Source organism: Phoca vitulina, unplaced genomic scaffold, assembly GCF_004348235.1.
Source record: "Phoca vitulina isolate PV1807 unplaced genomic scaffold, GSC_HSeal_1.0 scaffold9, whole genome shotgun sequence".
In the NCBI taxonomy this organism is placed as follows: Eukaryota; Metazoa; Chordata; class Mammalia; order Carnivora; family Phocidae; genus Phoca; species Phoca vitulina.
In genome coordinates, this window is record NW_022589712.1 from 6,819,812 (window position 1) to 6,838,531 (window position 18,720).

Here is an 18,720-nt window from a genome sequence, read left to right on the forward strand (position 1 = left end):
AGAAAGAATCTCAAGCAGACTCTATGCTGAGCGCTGAGACCAAGGATCTCATGACCTTGAGATCATGACCTGAGTCAAAACCAAGAGTCGGATGCTGGACTATTTTTACTGTCTTTTAATTATTTCTCTTAAAATGCTAATAGTACTATATTTTATCAAACTTTTCTCACATAATAGCAGTTCTTCTAACATATTTAAGATCAATACATGCAGAGACCATTCATTTTAATATCTGCATACTATTCCATAACATAAATATTGAGTAAATCCACTTCTGGTGGTTTCCATTGTTTTTTTCCTTCGAACTGTGCTAAAGTAAAATCCTCATAAATAAATTATTATAAACTAGTACTGTTATTTTTGTGAGACAGAATAACCGAATAAAATAACATGTATGTTTAACATTTTTATGCAAACTGCTATGATTTCCCAAAGGGGTTGAGACATTCCCCACTTGCTCACACGATCTCATGTAACACACACTCAAGAGCAGTGGATCCTTCCCTTTTGGAAATGGCAGGTCATCATTGCTCTTAATTTGCATTTCTCTGACCACCTGTAAAGTCAGGCATCTTTTCACGTTATTAACCTTTTGCATTTTCCTTTCCTAGATTGACCATCTCATGTTCTTTTGTATTGAATTGGATGGTTTGCTGTTTTGTGAAGTAAATGGCAGAAATATTTTTAAAGAGTAGGTATATTAGCGGTTTGTCTACAAGATATTGTATAAACATTTTTGTCTTTTTATATTACAGGAATTTTTGAAATACAGAGCATTTTCCTTTATATAAGGAAAGACTGACTCGGTTGGTATCTTTCCAAGCTCTCCCCACCACTCCCATTACAATTGATATGAATTTTCAGGGTTTTTTTTTTAAGATTTTGTTTATTTATTTGACAGAGAGAGAGCAGGAGAGCATAAACAGGGGACAGAGGCAGAGGGAGAGGAAGAAGCAGGCTTCCCGCCGAGCAGGGAGCCCGATGCGGGACTTTATCCTAGGACCCTGGGATCATGACCTAGCCGAAGGCAATCGCTTGACCAGTTGAGCCACCCAGGTGCCCGTCCAGTTGTTTTTTTTTTTTCCCTTTCACTATTGTATTAAACTTTTTGTTGTTTGTTTTCATATTTAGATATTTAACTTATCGGGAATCTTTTCTGCAGTTATGGCCAATCATTTATTCACTTCTACTATTGGCTATTCAGTTGTGCCCACATCATTTATTAAATAGCCTGTCCTTGTTTCACTGAATAAAAATGCCATATATACTTACAGATATTTCTAGGTTCTGATTCACTGGCCTATTTATGTATTTCTATGCAAATACCGTATTTTCTTGGCTATAATATAATATAATATAATACTTATAATGGTGTAATAATTGTAACACCTGCTAGGGTGTTCCTCTTACTCTCATTATTCAAAAATGCAAATTCTCACATATTTAGTTTTCATGTGTTTTTTTTTTTTTTTTAACAATCTTTGTGTTCAATCTCTCCCACCAAAACAATTCCACCTAGGATTCCAATATGACTGGCGCCAAAATTATATGTAAATCCTAGGACTTGTATGTAATTGATAATGACCCCTTACATTCAAGATACTTGGCCTCTTCATTTACTGAAGTCTCTACTTGTAAATACTTATAATAGGTCCTTTGCCTTTCTTGCTGAATAAATATACCAGTATTTTATATTTTTTGTCAATATTAGGAAAGAGATTATTTTTCTATTTCCATTTCAAACTGAATTTTGCTAATATGAAGAAAAACAATTAATTTTTTTACTGTATACTTTGTAGCCAGCTAATTAGCAAAAATTTCTCATTAATTTTCATAACTTTTAATTGAATCTCTTGGGTTTATTAGGTATGCCATCATGTCATCTGGAAACAAGGATAAATTTGTCACCTTTTTTAACGTTGATGATAGGTGTTCTATTTTCTTTTCTTATTCAGCCATGGATAATATGAGTATTAGTGAGCATTTTCATTTAGTGCCTGATTATTACTGCTATTTTGACAAATGACTTTATTATATTTATGGTAGCTGACTTTTATCATATTTAATGTAGCTGAGTTTTCTTTTTATTTTCATAGGATTTTATTAAAAATGGCTTCTAAGTTTGATTAAGTGGTTTGGGTTTACCACTGACAAAATCACATATACCTCCTTTAAGTTTTGAATAGCAGGAATTTTTTTTTTTTTTTTTAAGATTTTATTTATTTATTTGACAGAGAGAGACACAGTGAGAGCAGGATCACAAGCAGGGGGAGAGTCAGAGGGAGAAGCAGGCTTCCCGCAGAGCAGGGAGCCCGATGCGGGGCTCGATCCCAGGACCCTGGGATCACGACCTGAGCCAAAGGCAGACACTTAACGACTGAGCCACCCAGGCGCCCCATGAATAGCAGGAATTAAATTGATGAATTTATTAAGGTTGAGTGATCCCTGCAGTTTGAAATACCCTATTCTCACCTTACTTATTATAGTTACCACTGCCTGGAAATATATCACATTCATTTGTTTATTCTCTTTTCCCCATTCTAGAATGTATGTACTATGACAATTTTGTTTGCTACTGTATCCTCACCACCTAGAATGGTATCTGGCACAGAGATGATAATACATTTTTGATAAATAAGTAAACAAATGTTCTAGATACATTCATATTTTAATATATTGCTGGACTTAATTTGTCAAAAATTTATTCTAAAGCTTTGTGTCATTATTCATGAGTAAATTGGTATATAGTTGTACTTTCTGGTAGCTTTATTGGCCTTTTAAATTAAACATATGCTAGTATCTTCGTGTGAATTTGGATGTTGTTTTATATTATATTATTCTGATTTGCATTTATTTGGGTAGTTTACAAATTGCTGTAGCTCACAGAAGATCTTTTATGTTATGTTTTTGATTTTTCTCTCTTTTTTCTCTGTTTATGATTTACATATTGATGTCCTCACTCACATTCATGGCTGTGATCTTTTCCCTCATACTGCCCATTTTATTAATAGGTCTTCTCGGCCTTTGGTCTCAGAGCAGTATGTGTTTTTTTGTTTGTTTGTCTTTCAGTTCTTAATTAAGTTTTAAAATTCTTAAATTATATTCTCAAATTTCGTCTAAATCTGATTGAAACACTTCATTGTGTCCTAGTTATATTTCCTTTTAAAATTCTTAAATTATATTCTCAAATTTCATCTAAATCTGATTGAAACACTTTATTGTGTCCTAGTTATATTTCCTCAAGAATTTTCTTCAGATGAAAGAAAATAAATTCTTCCTACAGGCATAACTGACCACTCCCACAGCTCCTAGCAACCAATTGCAGCATTTATGGGGAGGGGGGCCTCTGCCTGGTCCCACCTAGCAATGGCATATAACCCCCTGGGGGACTTTCCCCTCACACACAAACCATTCACAGATGCCATCTCTGAGAATGTTTTAAGTTTTGTAATGACAATCCTGATTAAGAAGAAGAGCTCTTTTCACTATCATTTCTTCATAATCTCTATTTCATTAGCTTGCTTATGTCTTTTTCTTTTTTTACATGTCTCTTTTCTACCAGATTATGTAGTCTCAGGGATGAAATTGTCTTCTATCTTTATCCCTCCAACATCACATACATTTCTCAAAAAAAAAAAAAAAAATTGGGATAGATGGCTAACTGTTATCTTAGTGGCACTCATGACTCAAAAGATTTGATGTTCCTCCCTTATTATTTCACTGACTATGAAAGACAGGATATTAATCTATTTGACTCTCAAATTGACCAGGCAGTGGGAAATATACATATATATTTATTTATAAAATATACATGCACATACCCATCTATATATAGTCCATAAATAGAATGGCTAGTTGGGTTTTTATTTCTTCTGTTTGTAATTGGTTACACTGGCATGGAAAAAAAATACTTAGTGTTATACTTAATGTTGAGAAACTAGAAGCTTTCCCAGTAAACTCAGATACAAGCCAAGGATGTCCCCCCTCTTACTACTCCTCTTCAACATCACACTGGACGAGCTTGTTCATGCAGTCAGGCAAGAAAAGGAAATAAACGTATATAGATTGAAAAGGAAGAAATAAAACCATCTTTCCTCAAAGATAGCATGATAATCTATGCAGAAAATCTGAAATAATAAGCAAAAAACCCCTCCTTTTTCAAGTTTTATAACAACCTTATTCATAATTGTTTATAGCAGCTTTATTCATAACAGAATAATTATTCATAATTCCCAAACTTGGAAGCAACTAATATATCCTAGTAGGTAAATGGATAGACAAACTGTGGTTACATCCAGATACTGGAATATTATTCAGGGCTAAAAATAAGTGAGCTATCAAGCCATGAAAAGACATGGAGGAAATTTAAATGCATGTTTCTAACACCAATCTGAGAAGCCTACGTACTATACGATTCCAACGATATGGCATTCAGGAAAAGGCAAACTATGGACACCTTAAAAAGATCAATGATTTCCAGAGGATTTGGGGAGGGAATGAACTGTCAGAACACAGAGGATTTTTAGGACAGTGAAAATCTCTATGATACCATAATAATAGATATATGTCATTGTACATTTGTCCAAACCAAACCTATATTATGGATATAGAGTGTAAAATACCAAGAATGCAGGCTAATGTGAAGTATGGGCTGGGTGGTGATGATGTGGGAATGTCGGTTCATCAGCTCTAACAATTGTCCCACTCTGGTGGGGGATGTTGAGAATAGGGGAACCTGTGCATGTGTGGGTATGGGAGTGTATGAGTACTCTCCATACCTTCTCCTCAATTTTGCTGTGAACCTAAAATTCTTCTAAAAAATTGTCTTAATAAAAAACAAAACAAAACAAAAAACACTCCTGGGGCACTTGGGTGGCTAAGGCGGTGAAGCATCTGCCTTCGGCTCAGGTCGTAGTCCTGGGGTCCTGGGATTGAGTCCGGCATCAGGTTTCCCGCTCAGCAGAGAGTCTGCTTTTCCCTCTCCCTCTGCCCCAACTCCTGCATCTTCTGTCTCTCACTGTCTCTCCCATCTGTCTCTCTTTCACTCTCACATAAATAAATAAAATCTAAAAAACAAAAAACAAAACAAAAAAGCAACCCACTCCTTGTTACCATTTATTTCCTAATTTTATTCATCTTAGTTTTCCTGGATATACACAGTTCATAGGTCAATTTACAAATTTTACTTTATTTCCCTCCTTTTCTAATGAGGAAATAAAATAGAGAATGTGAGAAACTATTAAAGCACATAAAGCGCTTGCCTTTGCCCGGATTGGGCTCGAGTGGAGTGTTTATAGTTGTGTGTGCTGCCTGCAATAAAGAAAACGGGGATAAAAAGAAGCTTTAAATTCTACTTGCCAAAGAAACAAGGACTTTTGAGGGGAAAAAGTTTAGATTTCAAGTCTAAAGTCATTTCAAATGTTTTAAAGCTAGGATTTTTTTTATTGTTCAATATTTCTCTTTGCTTATAGCCAAAACCAAGTTATATTATCATTTTGTGAATTACTGCTACCGAAAGGTATGTTTCTCTTGCACATCCCATGCCCAGCCCGGACACTTTAAAGCTGAGTTGCATTTCTCAGCCTCTGGCTGCTAGAGAAAAGTGACAGCATCATTCTGCCACCACTTGATCCAGGGAGTGGGGGCTGTTTTCCAAATAAGCAGCAGAGTAGCTTGAACAACAACAGCAATAAAAGTTAAAGAGGAAGGTGCAGAGGAGCCAAAGGTAGAGGAAAGAACACTTCATTCCCAGGAACAAAAAAGGCTGAGATGCAGCGTTTCCTGTCAGCCTGTTTCCCCTCAGCATGTCCCCATACCAGGGAGAGTCCTTTCCACTTTCATTTTTTTTTTCTTTTTAATTTTAATTCCAATGCACTTAACATGCAGTGTTATATTAGTTTCAGGTGTACAATACAGTGATTCAACAATTCTATACATTACTCAGTACTCATCCTGGTAAGTGTCCTCTTAACCCCTTCACCTATTTCACCCAACCTCCCACCCACCTCCCCTCTGGTGACCATCAGTGTGTTCTCTAGAGTTAAGAGTCTATTTTTTTTCTTTGTTTCTTTATTTTGTTTCTTAAATTCCACATATGAGTAACATCCTAAGGCCTTTGTCTTTCTCTGACTGACTTACTTCGTTTAGCATTATTACACTGTTTAGTTCCATCCATGCTATTGAAAATGGCAAGATTTCTTCTTTTTATGACTGAATAATATTCATATATATATATATATATATATACACATATATATATACACACACACCACATATATACCTATATATATATATATATATATATGACATCTTCTTTATCCATTCATCTATTGATGGACATTTAGGCTGCTTCCATGTCTAGGCTACTGTAAATAATGCTGCAATAGACATAGGGGTGCATATAATTTTTTGAATTAGTGTTTTCATAATCTTTGGGTAAATACCCATTACTGGATCTAATGGTAATTCTATTTTTAATTTTTTGAGGAACCTCCATACTGTTTTCCACAGTGGCTGCACCAGTTTGCATTCCCACCAACGGTGCACAAGGGTTCCTTTTTCTCCACATCCTCGGCAACACTTGTTGATTCTTGTGTTGATTTTAGCCATTCTGACAGGTGTGAGGTGATTATCTTGTTGTACTTTTGATTTGCATTTCCCTGATGGTAAGTGATGTTCATGTGTCTGTTGGCTATCTGCATGTCTTCTTTGGAGAAATGTCTGTTCATGTCTTTTGCTATTTTTAAATTGGATTATTAAGCATTTTTTGGTGTTGAGTTGTTTAAGTTCTTTATATATTTTAGATACTAACCCTTTATCAGCTATGTCATTTGCAGATATCTTCTCCATTCAGTAGGTTGCCTTTTGGTTTTGTTGACTGTTTCCTTTGCTGAGCAGAGGCTTTTTATTTTGATGTAGTCCCAATAGTTTATTTTTGCTTTTGTTTCCCTTGCCTCAGGAGACATATCTAGAAAAATGTTGATACAGCTGGTGTTGGAGAAATTACTGCCTGTGCTTTCTTCTAGGATTTTTATGATTTCAGGTATCACATTTAGATCTTTATTCCATTTTGAGTTTATTTTTGTGTATAGTGTAAAAAGTGGTCCAGTTTTACTCTTTTGCATGTAGCCATCCAATTTTCCCAACACCATTTGTTGAAGAGACTGTCTTTTTCCCGTTGCATATTCTTGCCTCCTTTGTTGAAGATAATTGACCATACAGTTGTGGGTTTATTTCTGGGCTTTATATTCTGTTCCATTAATCTATGTGTCTATTTTTGTGCAAGTACCATACTGTTTTGATTACCACGGCTTTGTAGTATATCTTGATATCTGGGGTTGTGATACCTCCAATTTTGTTCTTTTTCAAGATTGCTTTGGCTATTCGGGGTCTTTTGTGGTTCCATATAAATTTTAAGATTATTCTAGTTCTGTGAAAAATGCTGTCAGTATTTTGATAGGATTGTATTAAATCTATGGATTGCTTTGGGTAGTATGGACATTTTAACAATATTTGTTCTTCTAATTCATGGGCATGGAATATCTTTCCATTTGTTTGTGTCATCTTCAGTTTCTTTCATCAGTGTTTAATAGTTTTCACAGTAAGAGTCTTTCCCCTCCTTGGTTAAGTTTATTCCTGGATATTTTATTAATTTTGCTACAATTGTAAATGGAATTATTTTCTTAATTTTTGTTTCTGCTACTTCATTATTAGTCTATAGAAATGCAATGGATTTCTGTTTATTGATTTTGTATCCTGTGACCTTACTGAGTTCAATTATCAGCACTAGTAGTATTTTGGTGGAATCTTTAGGGTTTTCTCTATATCATATTATCTAAGTATCCTTACCCATTTGGATGCCTTTTCTTTTTGTTGTCTGATTGCTGTGGCTAGAACTTACAATACTACATTGAAAAAAAAAAAAAAATGGTGAGAATGGATGTCCTTGTCTTGTTCCTTACCTTAGGAGAAAAGTTCTGTTTTTCATCATTGAGTATGATGTTAGCTGTGGGTGTTTCACATATGGCCTTTATTATGTTTAGGTATGTTCCCTCTAAACTTACTTTGTTAAGGGTTTTTTTTCATGATGGATGTAATACTTTGTCAAATGCTTTGTACTGCATCTGTTGAAATGATTATATGGTTTTTATCCTTTCTCTTGTTGATGTGATATATCATGTTGATTGATATGCAAATATTGTACCACCCTGGCAACCCAAGAATAAAATCTATTTGATAATGGTGAATGATTTTTTTAAATGTATTGTTGGGTTTGGTATGCTAATATTTTGTTGAGGATTCTTGCATCTGTGTTCATCAGAGATACTGGCCTATAGTTCTCTTTCCTGTGGTGTCTTTATCTGGTTTTGGTATCAGGGTCATGCTGGCCTCATAGAATGAATTTGGAAGCTTCATTCTATGAGAATAGGTAGTAAGTCTTCTTTAAATGTTTGGTGGAGGGGTGCCTGGGTAGCTCAGTCGGTTAAGCGTCTGCCTTCGGCTCAGGTCATGATCCCAGGGTTCTGATGGGCTCGCTGCTCAGCGGGGAGTCTGCTTCTCCCCCTGCACCTCCCCCTGCTTGTGCTCTCTCTTTCTCTGTCAATTAAATAAATGAAATTTTTTAAATATAAAATAAAATAAAAATAAAATAAAATAAAATAAAAGTTTGTCAGAATTTACCTGTGAAGCCGTCTGGTTCTAGACATTGTTATGAGTTTTTTGATTATTGATTTGATTTCATTTCTGGTAATCAGTCTGTTCAAATTTTCTATTTTATCTTGATTCGGTTTTGGGAGATTATGTTTCTAGGAACTTTTCTAGGAACTTTTTCATTTCTTCTAGGTTTGTTGTCCAGTTTGTTGGCATATAATTTTTCATAATACTCTCTTATAATCCTTCCTATTTCTGTGGTATTGGTGTTATTTCTAATCTTCCATTTTTGACTTTGTATATTTGAGTCTTCTCTCTCTCTTTTCTGATGAATGTGGCTAAAGATTTATCAATTTAGTTGATTTTTTTCAAAGAACCAGCTCCTGGTTTCATTGATCTGCTGTATTGTTTTATATTTTCTATTTTGCTTATTTGTGCTCTAATCTTTATTATTTCCCTCCTTTTATGGGTTTTGGGTTTTTTGTTCTTTTTGTATCCCCTTTAGGTGTAAGATTAGGTTGGGTTTTTTTTAGATTTTTCTTGCTTCTTGAGGTAGGCCTATATTGCTATAAACTTCCCTTTTAGAACAGCTTTTGCTATATCCCAAAGGTTTTGGACTGTTGTGTTTTCATTTTCATTTGTCTCCATGTGTTTTTTGATTTCCTCTTTGATTTCTTGGTTAAGCCATTCATTATTTAGTAGCATGTTAATTAACCTTCATGTATTTGTATTCTTTCCAGATTTTTTTTCTTGTAGTTGATTTCTAGTTTCACAGCATTGTGGTCAGAAAAAGAATATATGATATAACTTCGATTCTTTTGAATTTGTTGAGACTTGTTTTATGGCCTAACGTGATCTATTCTGGAGATGTTTCATGTATACTTGAAAAGAATGTGTATTCTACTGTTTTAGAATGGAATGTTCTGAATATATCTGTTAGATCCATCTGGTCCAGTGTGTCATTCAAAATGACTGTTTCCTTGTTGATATTCTGTTTGGATGATCTATCCATTAGTATAAGTGGAGTGCTGAAGTCCCCCTACTATTGTTCTATTACTATTGATTACATCCTTTATGTTTGTTATTAGCTGCTTTATATATTCAGGTGCCCCCATGGTAGGTATATAAATACTTAAAATTGTTTATTTTCTTGTTGGATTTTTCCTTTATGATTACACAGTGTCCTTCTTTATCTCTTGTTACTGTCTTTACAGTATGTTTTGTTCCGTACAGGTATTACTCTCCTGGCTTTCTTTTTACTTCCATTTCTATGATAAATGTTTTCCCATCCCTTCACTTTCAATCTGCAGGTGACTTTAGGTCTAAAATGAGTGTCTTGTAGAAAAAATAATAATAATAATAAAATGAAAATAAAATGAGTCTCTTGTAGGCAGCATATTGATGGGTCTTGCTTTTTTATTCCATCACCCTACCTCTCTTGACTGTTTAAAAAAGTAATTATTGATAGGTATGTATATATTGTCATTTTGTTATTTGTGTTATGGTTGTTTTTGTAGTTCTTCTCTGTTCATTTCTTCTCTTTCTTCTCACAGTTTGCTGGCTTTCTTTGCTAATATACTGGTTTCCTTTTTCTTTATTTTTTGCATATCTATTACCAGTTTTTGATTTGTGGTTTCCCTTAGGTTTATATTACAACATCTTATGCACATAGCAGTCAGTATTAAGTTCATGGTCGCTTAAGTTTGAACCCATTCATGACTCCCCCCAGCCACCATATTTTATACATATGGTATCATACTTTACATACTTTTATTTTGTGAGTCCCTTGACTGATTTTTATAGATATACTTAATTTTACTGCTTTTATGCTTTCTACTTTTCCCACTTCTACTTACAGTTTTTCTTTTCCACTCAGAGAGTCCCCTTTAACATTTCTTGTAGGGCTGGCTTAATGGTGATTAATTTCTTTACCTTTGTTTGACTGGGAAACTCTTTCTCTCTCCTTATATTCTAAATGAAACCCTTGCTGGATAATATATTCTTGGTTGCAGGGTTTTTTGTTTGTTTGTTTTCCTTTCAGCATTTTAAATATATCTTGCCACTACCCTCTGGCCTACAATATTTCTGCTGAAAAATCAGCTGATAGCCTTATGGGTTTTCCCTTGATGTAACTGTTTTCTTTTCTCTTGATACTTTTTAAAATCTCTCTTTATCAGTACTTTTTGCCATTTTAATTACCATGTGTCTTCATGTGGACCTCCTTGTCTTGATTCTGTTAGGAGTTATCTGTGCCTCCTGGATCTGGATTTCTGTTTCCTTGCCCAGATTAGGGAAGTTTTCAACTATTATTTCTTCAAATAAATTTTCTGCTCCCCCTTTCTCTCTCTTCTCCTTTTGGGATCTCTATAATGCTAATGTTATCATACTTGCTGGTGTTGCTGAGCTTCCTTATTCATTTTCATTTGTTATTTTTTCTCTCTTTTGTTCAGCTTGATTACTTCCCATTTCTCTGCCCTCCAGGTCACTGATGTGTTCTTCCGCTTCCTCTAGTCTACTCTTTATTCCATCTAGCTTATTTTAAATTTCAGTTATTGAGTTCTTCATCTCTGATTGGTTCTTTTATATGTTTTCTATCTCTTTGTTGAAGGTCTCACGGGTCCTCCACTGTTTTCTCAATTCCAATGAGTATCTTTATGACCATTACCTTAAATTTTTTATCAGGCACATTACTTATCTCCATTTTGCTTAAGCTCTCTTGTTGTGATTTTGTTCTGCTCTTTCATTTGGAACATATGCCTCTGTCTCCTCATTTTGTCTGATTTTCTGAGTCTGTTTCTGTGTCTTAGGAAAGATAGCCACATTTCTTGCTCTGGAATGTGGTGGCCCTTATGCAGCAGAGGTCCTGTCGTGCCCTGCAGCATAACATCCTCTGTTTACCGGGACCTAGCATTTCAGGGGCGTCGCCTCTGCCATGTGTGCCCTGCTGTTGTGGCTGACCCATGCTTTCCTTCAGTCCAGCTGTCTGCCTTTTGTGGGAAAGGCTTAGTCCCTGTGTTGTTAGTTGGCCAGCCTGGGGTTGATTTGGGCTTGAGTTGAGTCAGACCGGGCATTTTTCAGAGATGCAGTAGCACCAGACTACACGGTGCTCTCCTTGTGTTGTCCTTTAAGAAGCTTCCATTGGTGGGCAGGGGGCCTGTAGTCAGACCTGGTGTCTGCTGCCAGCCCACTGCTGGGGACATAATTGGACTGGCCTGTATGATTATCTTCTCCTCTCCCTGAGGTAGAAGTCACTTTGGAGTCGTGCTGGCCCCTGTCGGGGCTGCTTATGACTCTGCCAGGCTTGTACCTCTGCTTTGGATGGGCTCTCACAAAAGAAGGCACAGTGGAGGGGGCGGGTCCCCAGAAGGCCATGGGGGTGGGGCATGTGATTCCAGCAGGGTCCATGTGGTCTGCTGCAGGAGGGGACCTGTAGCTCCCTCGAAAACTCTTCCAAGGCAGGCTGGGTTGGAGGGGGTAGATCTGCAGAAGCACGTGGGATGGAGCGTACTGTTAGCAGGCTAGCTGGAGAGGATTAGCACTGTGCTCATTCCCACAGGTGTCCATGTGTCTAGGCTGGTCAGCAGGGGAAGGAAATGGTGCTCCTTTGCTCTCAGAGAAGTCTCCCAAAGATCCCTGCACCTCCAGCACATGCTGAGATTAGTAAATAAATCTCCTTCCCATACACCCCAGGTGTTTTTCAGACTGCTGCTCCTGTGCTGTATCTCAGCCGGGCTGCTTTTTGTGCTGTCTCCTAGCTCTCCTGGAGCCACGCCCACTGGTTTTGAAAGTTCTAGGGGTTACGTCCCACTGACTGGAAAAACCTCTGGTTTTCAAAGCCAAATGTTATAGTGATCTGTCTTCCCCATGCAGGTCCCCTGTGCGTGGGCTGCCTGGAGTGGGGGTCTGTTTCTCTCCCCTCTCCATGCCTGCTGTGTCCTTCTGTCCTGCAGACAGTCCCCCAGGTCCCTACCGCATCTTCACCCTTCCTACCCTCTTCAATGTGGCCTCTTCTCTACATTCATCTGTGGGGAGTCTTTTTGCCAGTCTTCAGGTTCTTTGTTTTTCTTCTTGTTTGTTTAAATTGATTGATGTGGGTGTTACCTAGCTGTATCTGTGGGACAAGTTGAGCTTAGGATTCTCCTACTCTGTTGCCTTCCCAGAAGTCCCCCCACTTTCCTTTCTTACTCTTCAAGTCTTTTGACAGGTCTGACACCTGCTGTGTACTTAACCCTGGGCCACCTGTGGGATGAAATGCCTTCAGGTTGTTTACCCTCCGAGGAGTCTGCTAGAAAAGCAGGTGATGTCAGTGTCATAGAACAAGGGCTTCGCAGGCAGTCAGCACAGAGCAGGATAGGAGCAAGGGGTAACATGGAAATACCTCTCACCAGTCCTAGGGAATCAGGAAGGCTCTCAGGGCCGATGACTTGTAAGCTGAGTCATGAAGGACCCTTGGGGGTTTCCAGGGCAAAGTGAGTGAGAAAGGTAGGAGAACGACGGTCCATGTTGGGAGAAACTGTGTGTAAGGGATCAAAGGCAACAGAGAGAGCACAGCCTTTAGGGCAGGAAAAGGGTGTTTATGGCTGAAATGGGAAGGGCTGAGAGAGGGAAAGATGGTGAGGCCAATGACATTGGAAAGGCTCCAAAGGCCTTGCTCAGGGCAGTGTGCTTGAGCTGAAGGATGTGTAACCAGGAAAATGACAGGTTTAAACAGTGCTTTCACATTATTTGCCATTATGGATTAGAATATGTTTTTGTTTTTTTTTGTTTTTTCACATTTAGAAATAAATGTAAAATAACTGCCAGTTTCTAGAGAATGCCTAGAAATTAGTGGGAACACAACTCATCCAGGGATGGTGAGTTACTGTAAATTTTCGAAATTATGACCTGTCCCCGCAGTTTCTTGCAAATTATTTCCGGCTAACAGATACTCGTTTATGTGCCCTCTCCTAGAGGTCAGCTTGGGTAATCAGTGGTGGGGGGTTACAAAAGGAAATGCTCTGTTAATCACAAAATATTGTAACATCTTATTTTATTTATCTGAGAACAGAAGCTGGAAAGCTTCGCCTAAATAATGAAACTAGCAAATGCTGCGATGCCTTAATGTCCATGCAAGCTGACACTATGAGAGCCTATGAAACCTTTAACTTCTAAGGGAAATAAAGAACAGCCAGAATAATGAATATTGTCTTTTATATTCTGGCTAGGCTACAAAATTTAAGGAGAAGATATACTCAACTTGTATACTGAGCCAATGATATCACATAAGTAACTACTATTGTGGTTGGAGGGAAGTTACATTCCCAGACATTATTTGAAAGGTGATGGAAAGTGAGCAACTACTAGCTAGTTAGTCAAGTGTATGTCAGACCTGGAGAAAGAATGTCTGCAGTACTGTGTAAACCATTAACCAGATACTCCTGAACCAGCCAGTCATTCCTGGGAATGTTAGATGTTATGAAAAGATGTGTCCTCTGGCCATCAGGGGCTCACAACTCACATTCAGGGAGCCCATCCCCTACGGATTGAATACAACTTGGGCAGCTGTCCCTATATTCCAGAAAGGTTGGAGTCAAGGACCTTTAAGGGATGCTAAGAGCAAGATAATATTGCACAAGCTGAGAAACATTGACAACCATAGTCAAAGCATTTGCTGTCAAAATTCTCCAGTGATATCTTATCTAGAGCACAACCCTTGGAATGAAAGCCTTCTCAGAATAATAAAGAAAAAAGAAAATTCTGTTTTCCAGTCTGAAAGAGAATGTGGAAATTTGTCTTGGAAGTTTATATGCCCTGCTAAGTTAATCAATCAAAAACCTGTTTTGAAAGGGTGATCTTTCAAAGTTGGTGACAAAGAACTAGTCATAATGCATATCCTTTGTATCACACTGCAGTCCTTTTTGGTAGGGAAACTGACAGAGAAGAGTTGCCTAAGGAGCACATTTCCAGGCTTTCAAAGCACCAGCCTGAGTATGATGGGCTGGGATCAATGCTTATATGCACGAAGAATCGCAGATTTCCCGTTGCTCTCCTGCCCAAGCTCCGGGCACTTAGCAAGTATGAACCCCCAGCATGAGTTCTTGCTCACCGTTGTTCCCATGCTCACTCCCCTACCTTCTCCACCTGGCAAACTCTTACCTTGTAAAACCCAGCAAAAGCAAAACCGCATTCTCCCATAAGCTGGTCATCCTTCTCTCGTCCCCATGGCTCAGGCATCTGTAGGCATTTACCACTTTTTTTTTAAATTTATTTTGTGCAAATGTTTGTTGAAGTGTCTTTCTCCTCTGGGCTTATGGATTCTTTTAGGGATTTTGTTTACCTTTGAATCTCCAGACCCTGGTCAAGGCTGGGCCAGGAAGAAATAATGCACTTTTCTTTTCTTTTTTTTCTTTTTTCTCTCTCCTTTCCTTTCCTTTCTTTTTCTCTTCTTTTCTTTTATTTTTTTAAACTTTTTTAATGAGTAAACATTGGGGGAAAAAAAATCCCTGGAAGCATGGCTATTACTTACGGAAGATATAGTAACTTAAATAACCAGGAAAACAGGTATAGCTGGATCCAGGGCACGGATGCCATTGCTGGAACTCTGCCTTTCTGTCTCTTGTTTCTGTTCTCTTCTGAAAACTGGCTTGATTATCAGACAGGTTCTCTCTCTGTGGTTGCACTGGGGGAGTGTTGTGTTCTGACTGAGTTGGCCATCTATGCACCCCAGACTCGGGACGAGAAAGGGAGGTACAAGGATCTGAGCATGTCTGACCAATCACCTGGAGTGGGAAGGAGGATCATTTTCAGTGGCTTTGTTTATTTATAAATGGAACTTTATACCATTTGACTGCCTTCACCTGTTTTACCCCCCACCCCCACGCCATCACATCCCTCCCCCACCTCTAGTAACTGCCAGTCTGTTCTCTGTATCTGTGAGTTCCATTTTTTGTTGTTCTGTTTTTGTTTTTGTTTTTGTTTTTTTCTTGTCTGAACAAAGCCATCTATATAAACCCATGTATTTCATAAGCATCTGTAGTGACTTCAGATCTTCTGGTTTGCTCACCAGGAATCGTTTGAAATGCCTTGTTCAACAACCCCACCGCCCTTTTATTCCTAAAATGATAAAAGGCACATGATGACCAAGCATGTTACAATAGAATAAACTTCCAGTCGGGCACGAGGAAGAACTCCCAGTCCAGGCTGGAAGAGGAAGATAAGCATGGTGCTGTCGGTAGCTTTGATTTTGAAGTTAGACTTCTTGAAGGCATGTGGCATTAAAATCTGTGTCATTGTTTCTATCTAGTAGCACTGGGAAACGGCAAGTCCACATGGGTTTATTTATATAGGTATCGGAAGCAGGCTTAAACTGTTCATGTGGACTGAGCCCAAACTACCATTGCCCTGATTAAAGGAAAGGATGGTATCTGGTACTTGAAGGTTTGTCCTGCAGGATCAGTAAGAATTGAAGACGATTTTAGGTGTAGAATCAGTTGCTTATCTACTACCATGGGAGTCAGAAGTGTTTCGAGTTGAGAAACTTATAATTCATACATTTTAACTCTTGAAATATCGCGAGGACCATATACCTACACCTTATCATTAAACAAACAAATAAACAATGATCTTGCAGTAAAAAGTATGAACAGTCACACTAAGTTGGGCAAATACAGACTAGAAATAATGTCATGCCCGTGCATGTCAGGTTTTGCCATAAATAAAAGTTAATGGCATATTTAGAGGGGAAAAGAAAAGAAAACTGTGTTTTCAGAGCCTTTTGGATTTTAGAATTTCATTTTTATTTATATTACTTATTATACATTGGCCCAGGAAATGGACCCACTTTAAACTTTGGTAATAAGATAAAAATTCTAAAATACTTTTGAAATTTAACAATAGCTGTAGTGATATGGAAGTGGAAATACTGCGGACCTGACCAGTGGTGAAATTAGAGAGCCATGTGCTTGCTGGCTTGACATTGAAGACTTTCTCTCTGCTGCTTAGAATGGGCTTGGCATGTGCATGCACACCTGCAGGGCATGTGAGTTTCTGTGCATATAATGCATGCATTCGTTGTTAACCCATGCAGGGCCGTGGGGGAAGCATACAGCCTTCCTTACGGCTTTGGCAGTGGTCATGGTGTGGACAGGCAGCAATTGTCCTTCATGGCAAAGATCTGACACAGTTTTCCTTTGTATGGTAGTATACTGATTTTCTTTCTCCTGGTAAACTTTGCACATCATCTAGAGGCTTTGTTAACACCTTATTAAGAGAAAACAAACTTGTTAGTGAACATGAAAACAGACTCATTAGCTTTTGAGATTTTATTTGTTTAACTAGGTGTAACCTAATGTTATGACTGGCATTGTTAAATTAGCAAAGTCTATAAGGAGTATATGATCTAACAAGTTGCATAGTTATTTTGTATCCAAAATAATGTAACCACGTTCTGGATTTATGTAACACAAAGTGAGTGTAGTACTTCAGCATGAAGGCTAAATGCTATCAAGTCATAAGGGGAACAGTTACCGACTTTCCTTAGGTACCAAGTGAAGAGTGTGGCAATTATGCTCTGTTTGTCAGGTTTTAGCTTAGAGAAAAATTAAAGCTATAATTTTAACAGGAATAATGAAGTTTCTAAATGGATAATAAGACTTAAAACTATCAATTGTTCCTTACAAAAGAATCTGCATCTAACCATGTGGTTAGATGCAGGAACTGTTAGAGCCTGCAATGGGCATATCTGTTTGTTGCTGGCTATTGACAGAAGTTTTAGGGCTGTGAGACACCTTTAGACTGATTCTAAGTGACAGGTTGTCTGTTGTAACTTGGTAAATGTGAAGACCTCAAATTTTCTTCTTTGAAAATTTAATCTTTTAACAGGTCTATTTGAGTTTAAACTCAATATACAAAGGTAATAAATATTTGGGTACATTTATTTAATACACTTTACATAACCATATATGAATGTATCTTTGTTTCTCTTATTGAGGCTGATTAGAATGTGCCACCACTGACAAAGTGAAAATGGAAGAATTTGGACTGGACAGACCAGTCACCTGCTGCTTGCTTCCAGAATCCCCTGCCCTTCCCCTCTCTGTGTAGTGTATTGGGCTGTTGGGCTGGCCACGGCAAACACCAGCTCCCAGATTCCCTCTTCTTGCTTCAGGCTGGCTTTGCCCAGGGGAGGCCTGCTGGGAGCTGGGAGTTCAGAGAGAAGGCAGAAGCCAGAATGTTTTTTGCTTTCTCTTCAAGAACCATTTCTGGGGGCACCGGGGGGCTCAGTCAGTTAAGCATCTGCCTTTGGCTCAGGTCACAATCCCAGGGTCCTGGGATCGAGCCCTGCAGGGAGCCTCCTTCTCTGTCTCCCTCTGCCGTTCCCCCTGCTTATGTTCTCTCACATGCGCTCTCTGTGTGTGTCAAATAAATAAATAAAATCATTAAAAAAAAATTTTTTTTTAAAGAAGCATTTCTGGCAGTGGCAGCCTCTCTCTCCTGCTCCCAGCTTCCAGCAGCTAGCCACCTCCTCCCTCTGTCCTCCCACAGAGCCCCAGCGCTGCTGAGCTCAGGGCAGCTTCCTACCCTGTGGTGCTTCCCCCACCTTTGTAACTTGATCTCAGCATCAAATTCCCGCAGCCGAGCTACTGGGCATGAGCCCCGTTTCCCTGACTTGACTCTGACCCATGCACATGGCCAGTTACTTGTTCAGTACAAACCACAGATTTATTGCAACCTTCTAGTGGAAACTGTGTGATCCTTTTATTTTATCAAGAGAAAGATGTGCTTCCTTTGGGGCATATTAACTGAGAAAGATTTGGAGACTAACTCAAATTTAACGCTTTGTAAAGACAAACACAATATTTTAATTGGGAAACATATGATGGTGAAGCAGTATCTATAAACACCATTAACTTTGGGAAGTTCAATGAAAGCTGCTAGAAGGTTCATGAACAAAGAAGAAGACCGGTCTCATTGCTGTTTCTTCAGATTTGTGGAACTAGCTTGTGGTTGGGATATGTGAGGCTTTCCGGACAATAGTTGTCAGAAATTTGGAACACATTAATTTGTGTTTGGAGTTGACTAATCAGCTTCCGA

At 38.2% G+C, this 18,720-nt stretch overlaps 1 protein-coding gene across 4 annotated transcripts in view; it reads left to right on the plus strand.

Moving 5' to 3' along the window:
• Positions 1 to 18,720, plus strand: part of PRKN (parkin RBR E3 ubiquitin protein ligase) — a 1,294,051-nt gene that overhangs the window by 707,986 nt on the left and 567,345 nt on the right. The window lies entirely within an intron of this gene.